Source organism: Chiloscyllium plagiosum, unplaced genomic scaffold (assembly GCF_037043375.1).
Source record: "Chiloscyllium plagiosum isolate Xiang-an unplaced genomic scaffold, Cpla_swu_hap1 HiC_scaffold_33, whole genome shotgun sequence".
Lineage (NCBI taxonomy): Eukaryota > Metazoa > Chordata > Chondrichthyes > Orectolobiformes > Hemiscylliidae > Chiloscyllium > Chiloscyllium plagiosum.
Genome location: NW_028270171.1, coordinates 1,459,530 through 1,472,468, shown reverse-complemented (window position 1 = coordinate 1,472,468; position 12,939 = coordinate 1,459,530). Strand labels below are relative to the sequence as shown.

The 12,939-nt window shown below is 42.2% G+C and overlaps 1 protein-coding gene across 1 annotated transcript in view; it reads right to left on the bottom strand.

Moving 5' to 3' along the window:
- LOC122542067 (uncharacterized) overlaps positions 1-6,971 on the bottom strand; it is a 50,235-nt gene extending 43,264 nt beyond the window's left edge. The window contains exon 1 of the mRNA XM_043679365.2: positions 6,953-6,971. The gene's annotated coding sequence lies outside the window, so the exon portion shown is untranslated. The remainder of the gene's footprint in view (positions 1-6,952) is intronic.
- Positions 6,972-12,939: the final 5,968 nt, after the last annotated feature.

Sequence of the window (12,939 nt, the reverse complement as noted above, 5' to 3'; positions counted from 1 at the left end):
CTGTGCTCTTCCAGCACCACTAATCTAGAATCTGGTTTCCAGCATCTGCAGTCATTGTTTTTACCTAACCACCACACAGACCAGTGCCCGAGGCTAAAATCGAACCCAGGTCCCTGGTGCTGTGAGGCAGCAGTGCTAACCACTGAGCCACCATGCCACCCCTATATAATGTGTGGAATCTTCAAGCTGCAGATGATATTCCCAACATGGGCAAGGGATAATTAGATTAGATTACTTACAGTGTGGAAACAGGCCCTTTGGCCCAACAAGTCCACACCGACCCGCCGAAGCGCAACCCACCCATACATTTACCCCTTTAACCTAACACTACGGGCAATTTAGCATGGCCAATTCACCTGACCCGCACATCTTTGGACTGTGGGAGGAAACCGGAGCACCTGGAGGAAACCCACGCAGACACGGGTAGAACGTGCAAACTCCACACAGTCAGTCGCCTGAGTCGGGAATTGAACCCGGGTCTCTGGCGCTGTGAGGCAGCAGTGCTAACCACTGTGCCACCGTGCCGCCCACAAATTAGAGAGAGCTTTACTCTGCATCTAACCCTATGCTGTATCTTTCCTGAGTATACTGAGTATCGTGGGAGTGCCTTGATGGGGATAACATCAAGAGAGTATTACTTTCAGTTGACCTTTAGTTTAAAAGAGTAGAGAAGCTTTACTCTGTAACTAATCCTGTGCTGTACTTGTCCTGGGAGTGTTTTCTGAAACATGCTGTACATAGGTATGTACGTATTGACCTACTTCAAATTGTAGGCTTACTAGCTAATAAGCACAATACAAGTGTGTGAAATGCTCTATTTCCTAAAATGACTCAGGGCTCACCTGTAAACAGGTCACACAGGCTGACAAGCAAATATACTGGAGGTAAGTCAGAGAAGCACAATTGCACACATGATCAGCAGCATTATTCCCCATGGTTACAATGCTGTGTGTACTTACAACCTCATGCAGTTCAAATTTACTTGCAAACCTTTGTCAAAGCAAAGCACACAAACATTTCATAGAGTTTAAAGGTCTTTGCTCAGCTGGTCAGAACATGAACATAATCTGTTATACTCCATAATTCTATTCAGTCAAGGGAAGAAAAAAAGGTCAAAGATATTTCAAGAAGTGAAAAGTTAACTGACTTCACTCAGATATTTGGCTGTCAAGAGAGGCAGATTGGACCCAAAGGCAAGTAACTCCACTGCCAGGGATGGATGGTCTCTCCCTAAATTAGTTCTAAGCCTTCAGAGGAAAACAGTAATTGTGAAACCACAAACAAAATCACATACAACATTTGGATAATGTACAATTCTGGCCGCTCTGCTGTACTGCGTCCAATTCTGGTTGCCCTGTTATAGGATGTTATTAATCTGGAAAGGGTGCAAAAAAAATTTACAAGCATGTTACTGAAACTGGAGAGTTTGAGTTATAAGGAGACACTAAGACTTCTTTCCTTGGAGTATAGGAAGTTGAAAGAGATTTATAAAATCACAAGGGGCATAGAAGAGGTGAACAGCCAAAGTCTTTTCACCAGGTTGCAGGAGGGAATAGGTTTAAGGTGAGAGGGGAAAGATTTAAAAGACCTGAGGGGCAAATTTTCACACAGAGGGTGGTGCACATATGGAAGGAGCTACCAGAGGAAGTGGTAGAAGTGGGTACAACTACAACATTTAAAAGGCATTTGGACAGCATGAATAGGAAAGGTTTAGAGCGATAGGGGCCAAACACAGGCAAATGGGACTAGTTTAGGAAAGCTGGTGGGCATGGATGAGTTGGGCCGATGGACCTCTTACGGTGCCGTATACTTCTGTGACTCTATGACTCCAACCCCTTAACAGCCTGAAGGATAGAAAAGGCATTTTCAAGCTGTAGGCTGGTGACAGTTGAATGCTGCAAAGATCAGTATTAACTACCTAAATGAAATGACTACCAGGGTGTTCGTAGTATGGTGGTAGAGTCCCTAGCCCTGAGCCAGAAGACCCAGGGTCACGTCCCACCTGTTCCAGAAGTATATAATAGATCTCTGAACTGGCTGTTTGGAAAATATAAATTAAGAGATCAATGGAAATATCAGTGGGAATGCTTACTGTCAGAAGGACATACAGGAGTTGCAAACAACAATTAATGGGCAAGAATACAGATGGAGAATAATATGGGAAAGTGTGAGGTCAAACACTCTCATTGTGAGAACAGAAAAGCAAATACTTTTTGGAAGTTGTGAATGTTGATGGTCACAGGTTTGGGTGCACTTGTAGAAGGAACTCAGCACATTAACATATAAATATAGCAGACAATGAGGAAAGAAAATAGCACATTAGCCTATATTGTAGGGAGACTGGAGTACAAGAAAGATGAAGTCTTGTTACATTCCTGCTGTTCTGGTCTCTGTATTTAAGGGGATAGTTGCATTTAAACCAATGCAACAGATATTCACCAGATTGGTTCCTGGGATTAGAGAATTGTCCTATAATGACAGGCTATGTTAAATTGGTCCAAATTCTCTGGAATCTAAAAGAATGAAAGAAGATCTCATTTAAATATTCCAGATTACAATGGGTGCTTGGCAGGGTTAATACTGAAAGGTTGTTTCTCCCAGCGAGGAAAACTCGAATAACTCAAGAGATGGAGCTGATTGTTTGACTGAGATGAGAATAAATTACTTAACTCGAACAGATGTGAATCTTTGGAATTCATGATCTCAAGTAATAATGGATACTCCATCATTGAATATATTGTGCTGAGATGGACAGATTTGTATCTCTCAGGGAATCCAGGAATACATTGAAAAATGAAGGTGAAACCATGGATCAGCAGCATGGTGGCTCAGTGGTTAGCACTGCTGCCTCACAGCAGCAGGGTGCCAGGTTTGAATCCAACCTCGGATGACTGCCTGTGTGGAGTTTGCACATTCTCCCCGTGTCTGTGTGGGTTTCTTCCGGTTTCCTCCCACAGTCACAAAGATGTGCAGTTGAGGTGAATTGGCCATGTTAAATTGCCCATAGTGTTAGGTGCATTAGTCAGAGGGAAATGGGTCTGGGTGGGTTACTCTTCGGAGGGTCAGTGTGGACTGGTTGGGCCGAAGGGTCTGTTTCCACACTGTAGGGAATTTAATCTAATCAGCTCTATCAGAGATACCAAGACTGCTTGAATGCATCCAAGGTTACTAATGGAAGTTGGAGTGAATATGGTAGAGGCTTAGGCCATAATGTTCCAGCCCTCCTTAGACTCAGGAGTGATGCAAGGGGATTGGAGATTTAGAAATGGTACATATTTGTTCAATAAAAAGATGAAAAGCTCAGCAACTAGTTAGATTAGTTTTGGGGAAACTTCCAGAATTGATCATTTAGGACAAAATTAATAGCTACTTGGATAAATGTGGGATAATTAAGGAAACTCAACATAGATTTGTTAAAGACAATTCATGCTTAACAAACTTGCTTGTGTTTTTGATGAGGTAATGAAGGTAGAGCTGGGTAATGCAGCATATGGACTTCCACAAGCCATTCAATAAAGTGCCACACAACAGGCGGGTGAGCAATGTTCTATTTCACAGAATAAAAGGGACATTAGTATCAATCTGGATAATAAACTGGATGTTTTTGGACTGGCGGGATATTTGTAATGGAGTTCTCCAGAAGTCAATATTAGAACCCTTGCTTTTCCTGATATACATTAATGATCTGAATTTTAGTGCACAGGATCAATTCCAAAGTTTGCAGATGATATGAAACTTGGAAGAATTGTAAACTGTGAAGAGGACAGTGTCAGACTCAAAAAGGACATTGACACACTGGTGGAGCAGGCGGATAGTAGTAGCTAAGTTTTAATGCAGAGAATTTAGAAGTGATGCAATTTGGTTGGAAAAACATTTAATAACAATATAAAATAGGGGGTACAATTCTAAATGGCGTATATGCAGACAGATGGAGAGAGCAGTCAGAAAAGCATATAGTATCCTGGGCTTTATTGCCAGGGGCAAAGAGTACAAGAGTAACAAGGTGCTGTTGAGCTGGTATAAGACATTTGTTAGGCCTTGGCTGGAGTACTGTATGGAGCACTGGGCATCACATTACTAGAAGGATGTGAGCATTTTGAAGACAGTGCAGAAGTCATTGACAAGAATGGTTCTAGAAATGAGAAACTTCAGTTTAGAGGTTACATTCAATAAATTGGGACTGCTCTCCTTGGAGAGAAGGCAGCTAAAAGAAGATGTGGTAGAGGTCCTCAAAATCATAGACAGGCTTGAAAGAATGCACAAGGAGAAACTGTTCCTACTTGTAAAAGGAACAAGAATGAGTAGGCAGAAATTTGAATTGTTTTGCAAAAGAAGAGTGACATGACAAAAAAGCGTTTTCACTCAGCAGGTGAATGTGGTGGAGACAGGTTCAACTGAGATATTAAAGAGTATATTGGATGATTACTTGGATTAAAGTTATGTGCAAGGGTACGGGAAAAAAAACAGATTGGTACAAAGTAATGATGCTCATTTGAGCAGTCAGTGTAGGCACAATTGGTCAAAAAGCTTCCTTCTTCATCATAAACCTTCTGTGATTTTGAAAGGAAATGCAGGAGCAGAGGGGATGTGCGTTAATCTTGGAAGATGACAGGGCTGTTCGAAAAAGTGATTAATTAAGTGGTTAATCAACAGGAGCCCAGAACATGAAAGCAAGGTAGTCATAATAAACGTGAGTAAGACATTGGTTCAGCCTCAACTATAGTATTATTTCCAGCTCTGGGTGCTATCCTTAAGGAGGATGTGAAAGAGCAAGAAAGATTAATGAGAATCATTCTATAGATAAAGAACTGCAGTTGGTGGATAAATTGGAGAAGTTGGGCTTGTTTTCTGTGCAGAAGAAAAAGTTGAGATGGGACTTGATAGAGGTGTTCAAGATCATGAAACGTTTGGACAGAGTTTGTGGGTGGCACGGTGGTTAGCACTGTTGCCTCACAGCGCCAGAGACCCGGGTTCAATTCCCACCTCAGGCGACTGACTATGTGGAGTTTGCACATTCTCCCCGTGTCTGCGTGGGTTTCCTCCCACAGTCCAAAAATGTGCAGGTTAGGTGAATTGGCCATGCTAAATTGCCCATAGTGTTAGGTGCAGGGATAAATGTAGGGAATGGGTCTGGGTGGGTTGCGCTTCGGCGGGTCAGTGTGGACTTGTTGGGTGGAAGGGCCTGTTTCCACACTGTAAGTAATCTAATCTTAGGTAAGAAGAAACTTTATTAGTAGCACAGAACAGGCCTGACCATTGATCCTCATGTATGCACCCTCAAATTTCTGTGACCATATGCATGTCCAGCAGTCTCTTAAATGTCCCCAATGACCTTGCTTCCACAACTGCTGCTGGCAACGCATTCCATGCTCTCACAACTCTGTGTAAAGAACCTGCCTCTGACATCCCCTCTATACTTTCCTCCAACCAGCTTAAACCTATGACCCCTTGTGTTAGCCATTTCTGCTCTGGGAAATAGTCTCTGGCTATTGACTCTACCTATGCCTCTCATTATCTTGTATACCTCAATTAGGTCCCCTCTCCTCCTCCTTTTCTCCAATGAGAAAAGTCCGAGTTCAGTCAAGCTCTCTTCATAAGATAATCCCTCCAGTCCAGGCAGCATCCTGGTAAACCTCCTCTGAACCCTCTCCAAAGCATCCACATTTTTTCGGTAATAGGGCAACCAGAACTGGACGCAGTATTCCAAGTACGGTCTAACCAAAGTTTTATAGAGCTGCAACAAGATCTCACGACTCTTAAACTCAATCCCCCTGTTAATAAAAGCCAAAACACCATATGCTTTCTTAACAACCCTGTCCACTTGGGTGGCCATTTTAAGGGATCTATGTACCTGCACACCAAGATCCCTCTGTTCCTCCCACTGCCAAGAATCCTAGAATAAATCCTAAATATCAAGAACTAGAGAGAACAGATTTAAGGAGATTATCAAAAAAGTGAAGGCATCACCAGGAAGAGCATTTTCATGCAGCCAGCGATTAGACCATAACAACATAAGAAACAGGAAAAGGAGTAGGCTATTCGACCCCTCGAGCTTGTTCTGCCATTCAGTAAGATCTGATATACCTCACATCCACATTCCCGCATTTTCCACATCAATCTTGAATCTCTGAGTTGATCAAGAAGGTATGTGTGTCAGCCTTAAACATACACCAAGAATTTGCCCCTAAAGTTCTCTGTGACAAGGTTTTCCAAAGATTCGCAACCCTCAGATTTGGGATCTAGAACACACAGCCCCATGGTGTGTTGGAGGGAGGATCAATCAAGACATTCACTAACAAATTAGATCACTATTTGAAAACAGGATAAAGGCAGAGGCACAGCGGTAGGCAAATTTCACCTTCCGTGCGCAAGACGATAGGCCAAATGACCTCCTTCTGTACTTGACCATTTTATGTTCCCACAAACAGTGGAACTGTTCAATGGGATGTATGGACCACACCAGATCTGATTTTTCATTATTTCAGTCAACTTTGTCATCTCTTCCAATGTTTAACAAATTCTAGATTTTAAAAAAAACCATCAAAACAATTTAAAAAATTGCTGCTTGGATATCAGGCAATATAATTCCAGCAGGTGGAGAAAGTCTCAAGTGCAGTGATTACACAGAGCTGGGGTATTTAAGGATGAGGAGGAATTGGGAGTTGAGGTATTTTGGGGAGGGGGGCATGTCAATATCACAGGATCATGAGATATTCTGGTGCCAGGTTGAGTGTATTTCAGCATTAGGGGTTCGGTGTAGTTTGGTTCTTGGGGATATGGACAAGGGGCATTTGGAGGTACATGGGAGTATGGGGAAGAGGTTATGAGGGAGTCGGGATTGTTTGGAGGGTATTTAGAGTATAAGAGGGTCGGGATCGCGGGGAGAGGCCCAGCCCCCGACTCTCCGAGCGGTACCGCGCCGCGCCCAGCCCGGGGCCTCGGCCTCACTCACCGCCTCCCCGGGTCCGGCTCTGGGCCCGAGCCCGAGCCCGAGCCCGCTCCCGCGCCCGCGAGCAGCAGCGACTGAGTCTGCGCAGACGGCGGCCTAATGGTACCGTTACTGGATTGGGAGCTGGGAACCTTCTGGAAGCGGCTTCAAATTCCCTTCTGGGTCCGCAATGTGAATCCAATGTAAAACAAAATCAGAAACCACCAGACAATTCGTGATACTAGGTTAGAGTGGTGCTGGAAAAGCACAGCAGGCCAGGCAGCATCCCAGGATTTACTAACCTTCCTGCAGGAGAAGATGTCCGTCTCTACTTTCTCTTTCTCTTTCTCCTCAGATGCTGCCAGACGTTTCTCCACCCTCTGCTCTAACTGGTTTACAAGTGACTCAGGGCCATACAATGTGGTTCACTCTTACCCGAAATAATTGATTGGCATCACATTACAAACTCTTAACCATCTAGTAGTAAAAGGGTAGCAGATAGAAGGAAACACCATCATGTGCAAGTTCCCCTCCAAACCACTCACCATCCTTACTTGGAAATATATCACTGTTTCTTCATTGTCACTCTCCTCCTAATAACACTGTAGGTATATCTATACAAATGGATCAGTTAATATCATGTGAAGATGCTAAATTCTGGTCTCCTTTTGTTCACTTTTTTTTGTGGAAACCACAATTGCAATCTCATTGGATTATGTTTGGCTCATAGCCGTTTTATTATAATATACCAATTTCCAACTTTTCTTCCAAATGGTTTGGAGCTATGAACTGGGAACTATGAGCTAAATGTGACTTTTGGACTATGGGTAACATCTTGTGTTAAAAGAAAAACAGACCAAACTAGCTTTTGTTAATTTGTGAGGCCAGGCATGGAAGTTGGTTGCAGTTTGGTTCCTGATCAAGGATCTGTAGGTGCTTCCTCACCAGGGATGAGTAGTATGTTTAAACAGAAAGCTGAAGTTGGCTACTAACAAGGCCTGAGAGTTAGTTCCAGCAATTCTGGAAAAGACTTTTATGCTCAAGCAGATGACAGATTTTGAATGATAACTGGAACCTCGCAGAGGTGATGGTCAGTCTTTCAGAGACTGGCCAGAATTTGAACTGTTTTGTGTGAGAAGGAATTTGGCTGTTGGTGCTATAACATGAAGATTTGAAGGTTCCTTGCCTAATCTCCCATGAACAGATCTAGGAAGCTCAGAGAATAATCAAACTATGTTATAAGTACTAATACCTTTCTCTGAGTGAATTGAAAAGGTGACCCTGATTGACATCTTCAGAAAGTTAACCAAGAAATCATCACCTATACCAATGGAAAAACACATTGTGAAAACTACTGAAGTAACCTGGCTAGTTTTGCTATTTTCTTTTATTTATCCCTTAATTGAGTTTGTTTGTCTGCCTGTCTTTTGTGTGAATGCGGCTGAAACAAAGGCTGTGGTATTTAAAGCATAGATCAATTAGATGATTGTTGTTTAATTTTTGCTCTGTTAAAGTTACTATATTGTTAGTAAATATTGCTAATCTTTTATTTAAAGTACAAACCAGTGTCTGAGATTGGAAATTCAAAATGAGGTGGTCACATGGCCAAATGAATAAGGTGTCGGACTTCAATATTAACAGGGATGCTAACAAAAGATTGCAGGTTTGAGTCCTGTTGAGACTATCTCCTCGCAATAAATCTGTTTTGGCCAAAAAAAAAGAGAGATTCAGCTCACTGGCTTTGAATAAATTATCGCACAAATTTTACCAAAATGATACTAGGCTTAAATTATGAGAATGGGTTGTAAAATATGCTTTGTATTCCTTTGAATATAGAAATTTAGAGATTAAAGCATGTGATGTTTAAGATGAAGGGATTTGATGGATGTAGATAGAGAAACTATTTCCTTTGATGCAAATGTTGAGAAGAGGCTGTTCAAAAAGTCTCATTAGAAACCATTGGGATCAATTTTGAGGATCTTTGAAGGTTTAAATTTTACTGTGTTGCAAATACCAAAGTAGGAAGGCTTTTGTCTCTGTGTCATGACCCTACATTTATACCACATGAAAGGAGAGTGATGATTAGTCAGCAAATGGTCTCTGGTAGAGACATTGCCATGGAAAATTCATCAATGACAATGATTGACAGTTAACCACAAGACTTTGTTTAAACCAGGCAGGTTGTCCTAGCCTATCCTTATAACGCAAACCCTCCAGGATGTTGCCATGAATGGAGGGTTTGCGTTATAAGGAGAGGCTGGAATCTTTTTCACTGGAAAGTAGGAGGTTGAGGGGTGACCTTATAAAGGTTTATAAAATCATGAGTCATATCAATAAGGCAAGTAGCAGGTATCTTTTCCTTAGGCTGAGGGATTTCAAGACTCGAGGGCATGTTTTAAGATGAGAGGAGAAAGATTTTAAAAAGACAACGGGGGAATTTGTTTTTAGTGTTTTGTGTATGGGAGGAACTTCCAGAGGAATGGTGGATATGGGTACGTTACAATGTTTAAAAGACATTTAGATAAGTACATAAATAAGAAATGTTTGGAGAGATATGGGCCAAGCGAAGGAGGGTTGGACTATTTTAATCTGGGATTATGGTTGGCGTAGATTGGTTGGACTAATCAATCTGTTTCCATGTTCTATGACTGGTTAGGGCATTACCCTGTAAAACAAACCCTTGAATGATTTACTTATTTTGTTTTACCAGAACAGGCAGTGTCTCTGCAGATTATTTGTATGCAAATAACAGGGCTGTGTGTAGATTTTTAAAAAATCAACCTGTTCAGTAATGGGTTTTTTTATTAACTAATTTTTCTAATCAGCCTGTTCAGAAGTTAATACATACTTCTGGAGCAGGCAGGACTTGAACCCAGGCCTCCTGATCCAGGGTGGGGGTACTACCACTGAACCGCAAAGCTCCTTTGTAATAAAATATACAACAGCACCATCTGCCAATCATAAATTGTTTGTCTGCATAATTGTTTGTATATTTGAGATCATCTAGCAAATGGTGTCCAATATTAATGTGATTCTAGATGGTGTATAAAGAAAAAATGTTTCTGTTGCACTTTCAGTAATTAGCACTTTGAAATTCTTTTGCCCATGGTTTGCTTATTTGCCATAGGATTGGTAAACCTCAAGATAATTACTGTTTTATTAAACAGAACATGTTCAGGTTGTACTATTGCTCGCTGAGCTGGAAGGTTTGTTTTTAGATGTTTCGTCACCATACTAGCAACATCGTCAGTGAGCCTCCAGTGAAGTGCTGGTGTAAAGGTGGGTAATAAGATTTCCAACTCTTTCTCAGAGGATGGTAATGGGGTCCAAATCAATGTTTTGTTGATGGAGGTCCAGTTAGAATGCCAGGCCTCTAAATTCCCGTTGTGTCTCTGTTTAGCTTGTCCTATGATGGATGTGTTGTTCCAGTCAAAGTGGTGTCCTTCCTCATTTGTATGTCAGGATACTAGTGATTAGTGGGTCATGTCTTTTGGTGGCTAGTTTTCTGCCTGTTTGTCCAATGAAGTGTTTGTTGCAGTCCTTGCATGGTATTTTGTAAATAGCATTCGTTTTGCTGGTTGTTGATATGGGGTCCTTTAGGTTCATCAGCTGCTGTTAAAGTGTTTAGGGTGTGTGTTTGCTCGATGAGCTGTAGATTTGATATCCAGATGTTTCATTACCTGGCTGGGTAACATCATCAGTGGCGACCTCCAAGTGAAGCGAAGCTGTGGTCTCCTGCTTTCTATTTATATCTTTCTCCTGAATGGGGTTCCTGGAGCTTGTGGTGATGTCATTTCCTGTTTGTTTTCTGAGGGGTTGATAGATGGTATCTAGATCTATGTGTTTGTTTATGGCGTTGTGGTTGGAATGCCAGGCCTCTAGGAATTCTCTGGCATGTCTTTGCTTAGCCTGTCCCAGGATTGATGTGTTGTCCCAGTCGAAATTCTGGGTTTTTTTCATCCGTGTGTAGGGCTACGAGGGAGAGAGGGTCGTGTCTTTTTGTGGCTAGCTGGTGTTCGTGTATCCTGGTGGCTAACTTTCTTCCTGTTTGTCCTACGTAGTGTTTGTGGCAGTCCTTGCATGGAATTTTGTAGATGACATTGGTTTTGTCCATAGGTCTTTTAAGTTTGTTAGTTTTTGTTTGAGAGTGTTGGTGCGTTTGTGTGCTACTAGGATTCTGAGGGGTCTTGGTAGTCTGGCTGTCATTTCTGAAACTTCTTTGATGTATGGTAAGATAGTTAGGGTTTCTGGCTGTGTTTGGTCGGCTTGTCGTGGTTTGTTCTTGAGGAATCTGCGGACTATTTTTTGAGTATCCGTTCTTCTTGAATACGTTGTATAGGTGGTTCTCCTCTGTTTTCCGAAGTTCATCTGTGCTGCAGTGTGTGGTGGCTGTGATTGATGGTGTTTGGGGTGTGTGTGATGGTCTCTTCTAAAAGTGTGGGATGCCAGAAGTTTAACAGAACGAAACGGCTGCAGAATGCTCTGAGAACTAATCAATGACGCCCACCACAGACTCCGAATACAACCGGGAAATTGCTTTTAGAAGAGACCATCACACACACCCCAACCACCATCAATCACATTACCAACAAAAACATCATGAAGCTAGTGGACCTGTGCCTCACCACCCACTTCACCTTCAACAACACAATCTACAAACAAACCAACGGCACACCCGTGGGATCTCCGTTATCAGGATTCATAGCAGAAGCGGTAATGTAAAGACTAGAACAAACAGCCCTACCAACCATCAAACCAAAAATCTGGGTCCACTACGTAGATGACACCTTTGTCATCACAAAACGAAACAAGATAGAAGAGACATTTAACATCATCAACAACATCCTCACAGGCATAAAGTTCACCGAGGAGGAAGAAACTGACAACAAACTCGCATTCCTGGACGTCACAGTCAAAAGAAAGGACAACTGAGAACTACAAACCTGCGTATACAGAAAACCGACAAACACTGACCAAATACTTAACACCAGTAACCATCCCAACACACACAAAAGAAGCTGTATCAGAACACTATTTCAACGAGCCACCACACACTGCAGCAGACGAACGTCGGAAAACAGAAGAGAACATATTCAAGAAGAACGGATACTCAAAAAATAGTCCGCAGATTCCTCAAGAACAAACCACGACAAGCAGACCAAACACAGCCAGAAACCACCAACACACTCAAAACAAAAACTAACAAGACCCAGTACAACCCATGGACAAAACCAATGTCATCTACAAAATTCCATGCAAGGACTGCCACAAACACTACGTAGGACAAACAGGAAGAAAGTTAGCCACCAGGATACACGAACACCAGCTAGCCCCTCAGAAAACGAACAGGAAATGACATCACCACAAGCTCCAGGAACCCCATTCAGGAGAAAGATATAAATAGAAAGCAGGAGACAACAGCTTCGCTTCACTTGGAGGTCGCCACTGATGATGTTACCTAGCCAGGTAATGAAACGTCTGGATATCAAACCTACAGCTCAGGGAGCAAACCTACACCCTAACATTCACCATGGATGAATACTTGGGTTTCTTTTTCCTCTGCTTCTATACCTCCCCTGAGCAGTAGAAAAAAAAGTTTCTAATTTCCTTCAGGTCTGAAGAGTTATATTCTACTTAACTTTTATTGTTTCTGTCTCTAGAGATACAGCCAGACCTACATGATTATCTCCTCTCCTTGAATGCTGAAATCAAGAATATTTTGCTTGATGTAACATTTTGATGGGAGTGTTGTTGGTGCTGTGAATCTAATCTATGCTCCATCCATTAGCATCAACACTGATTGACCTCATTTGGCACTTTTATGTTCAGAACTCTGATGCTCCCTCAGCATTTACTGTTCTTGGAAGCCAGCAGACTGTGTGGGGCCTGTTGGAATTCTCTCTTTTCCACACAGATTTGAAATGCCTGGGTAGAGCTTGCTGGTTCTGGAGTTGGGGAAAATGGGATCCTTAGGGCAGAGCTCACAAGTAGTAGTAAAAGGAAACACTCAA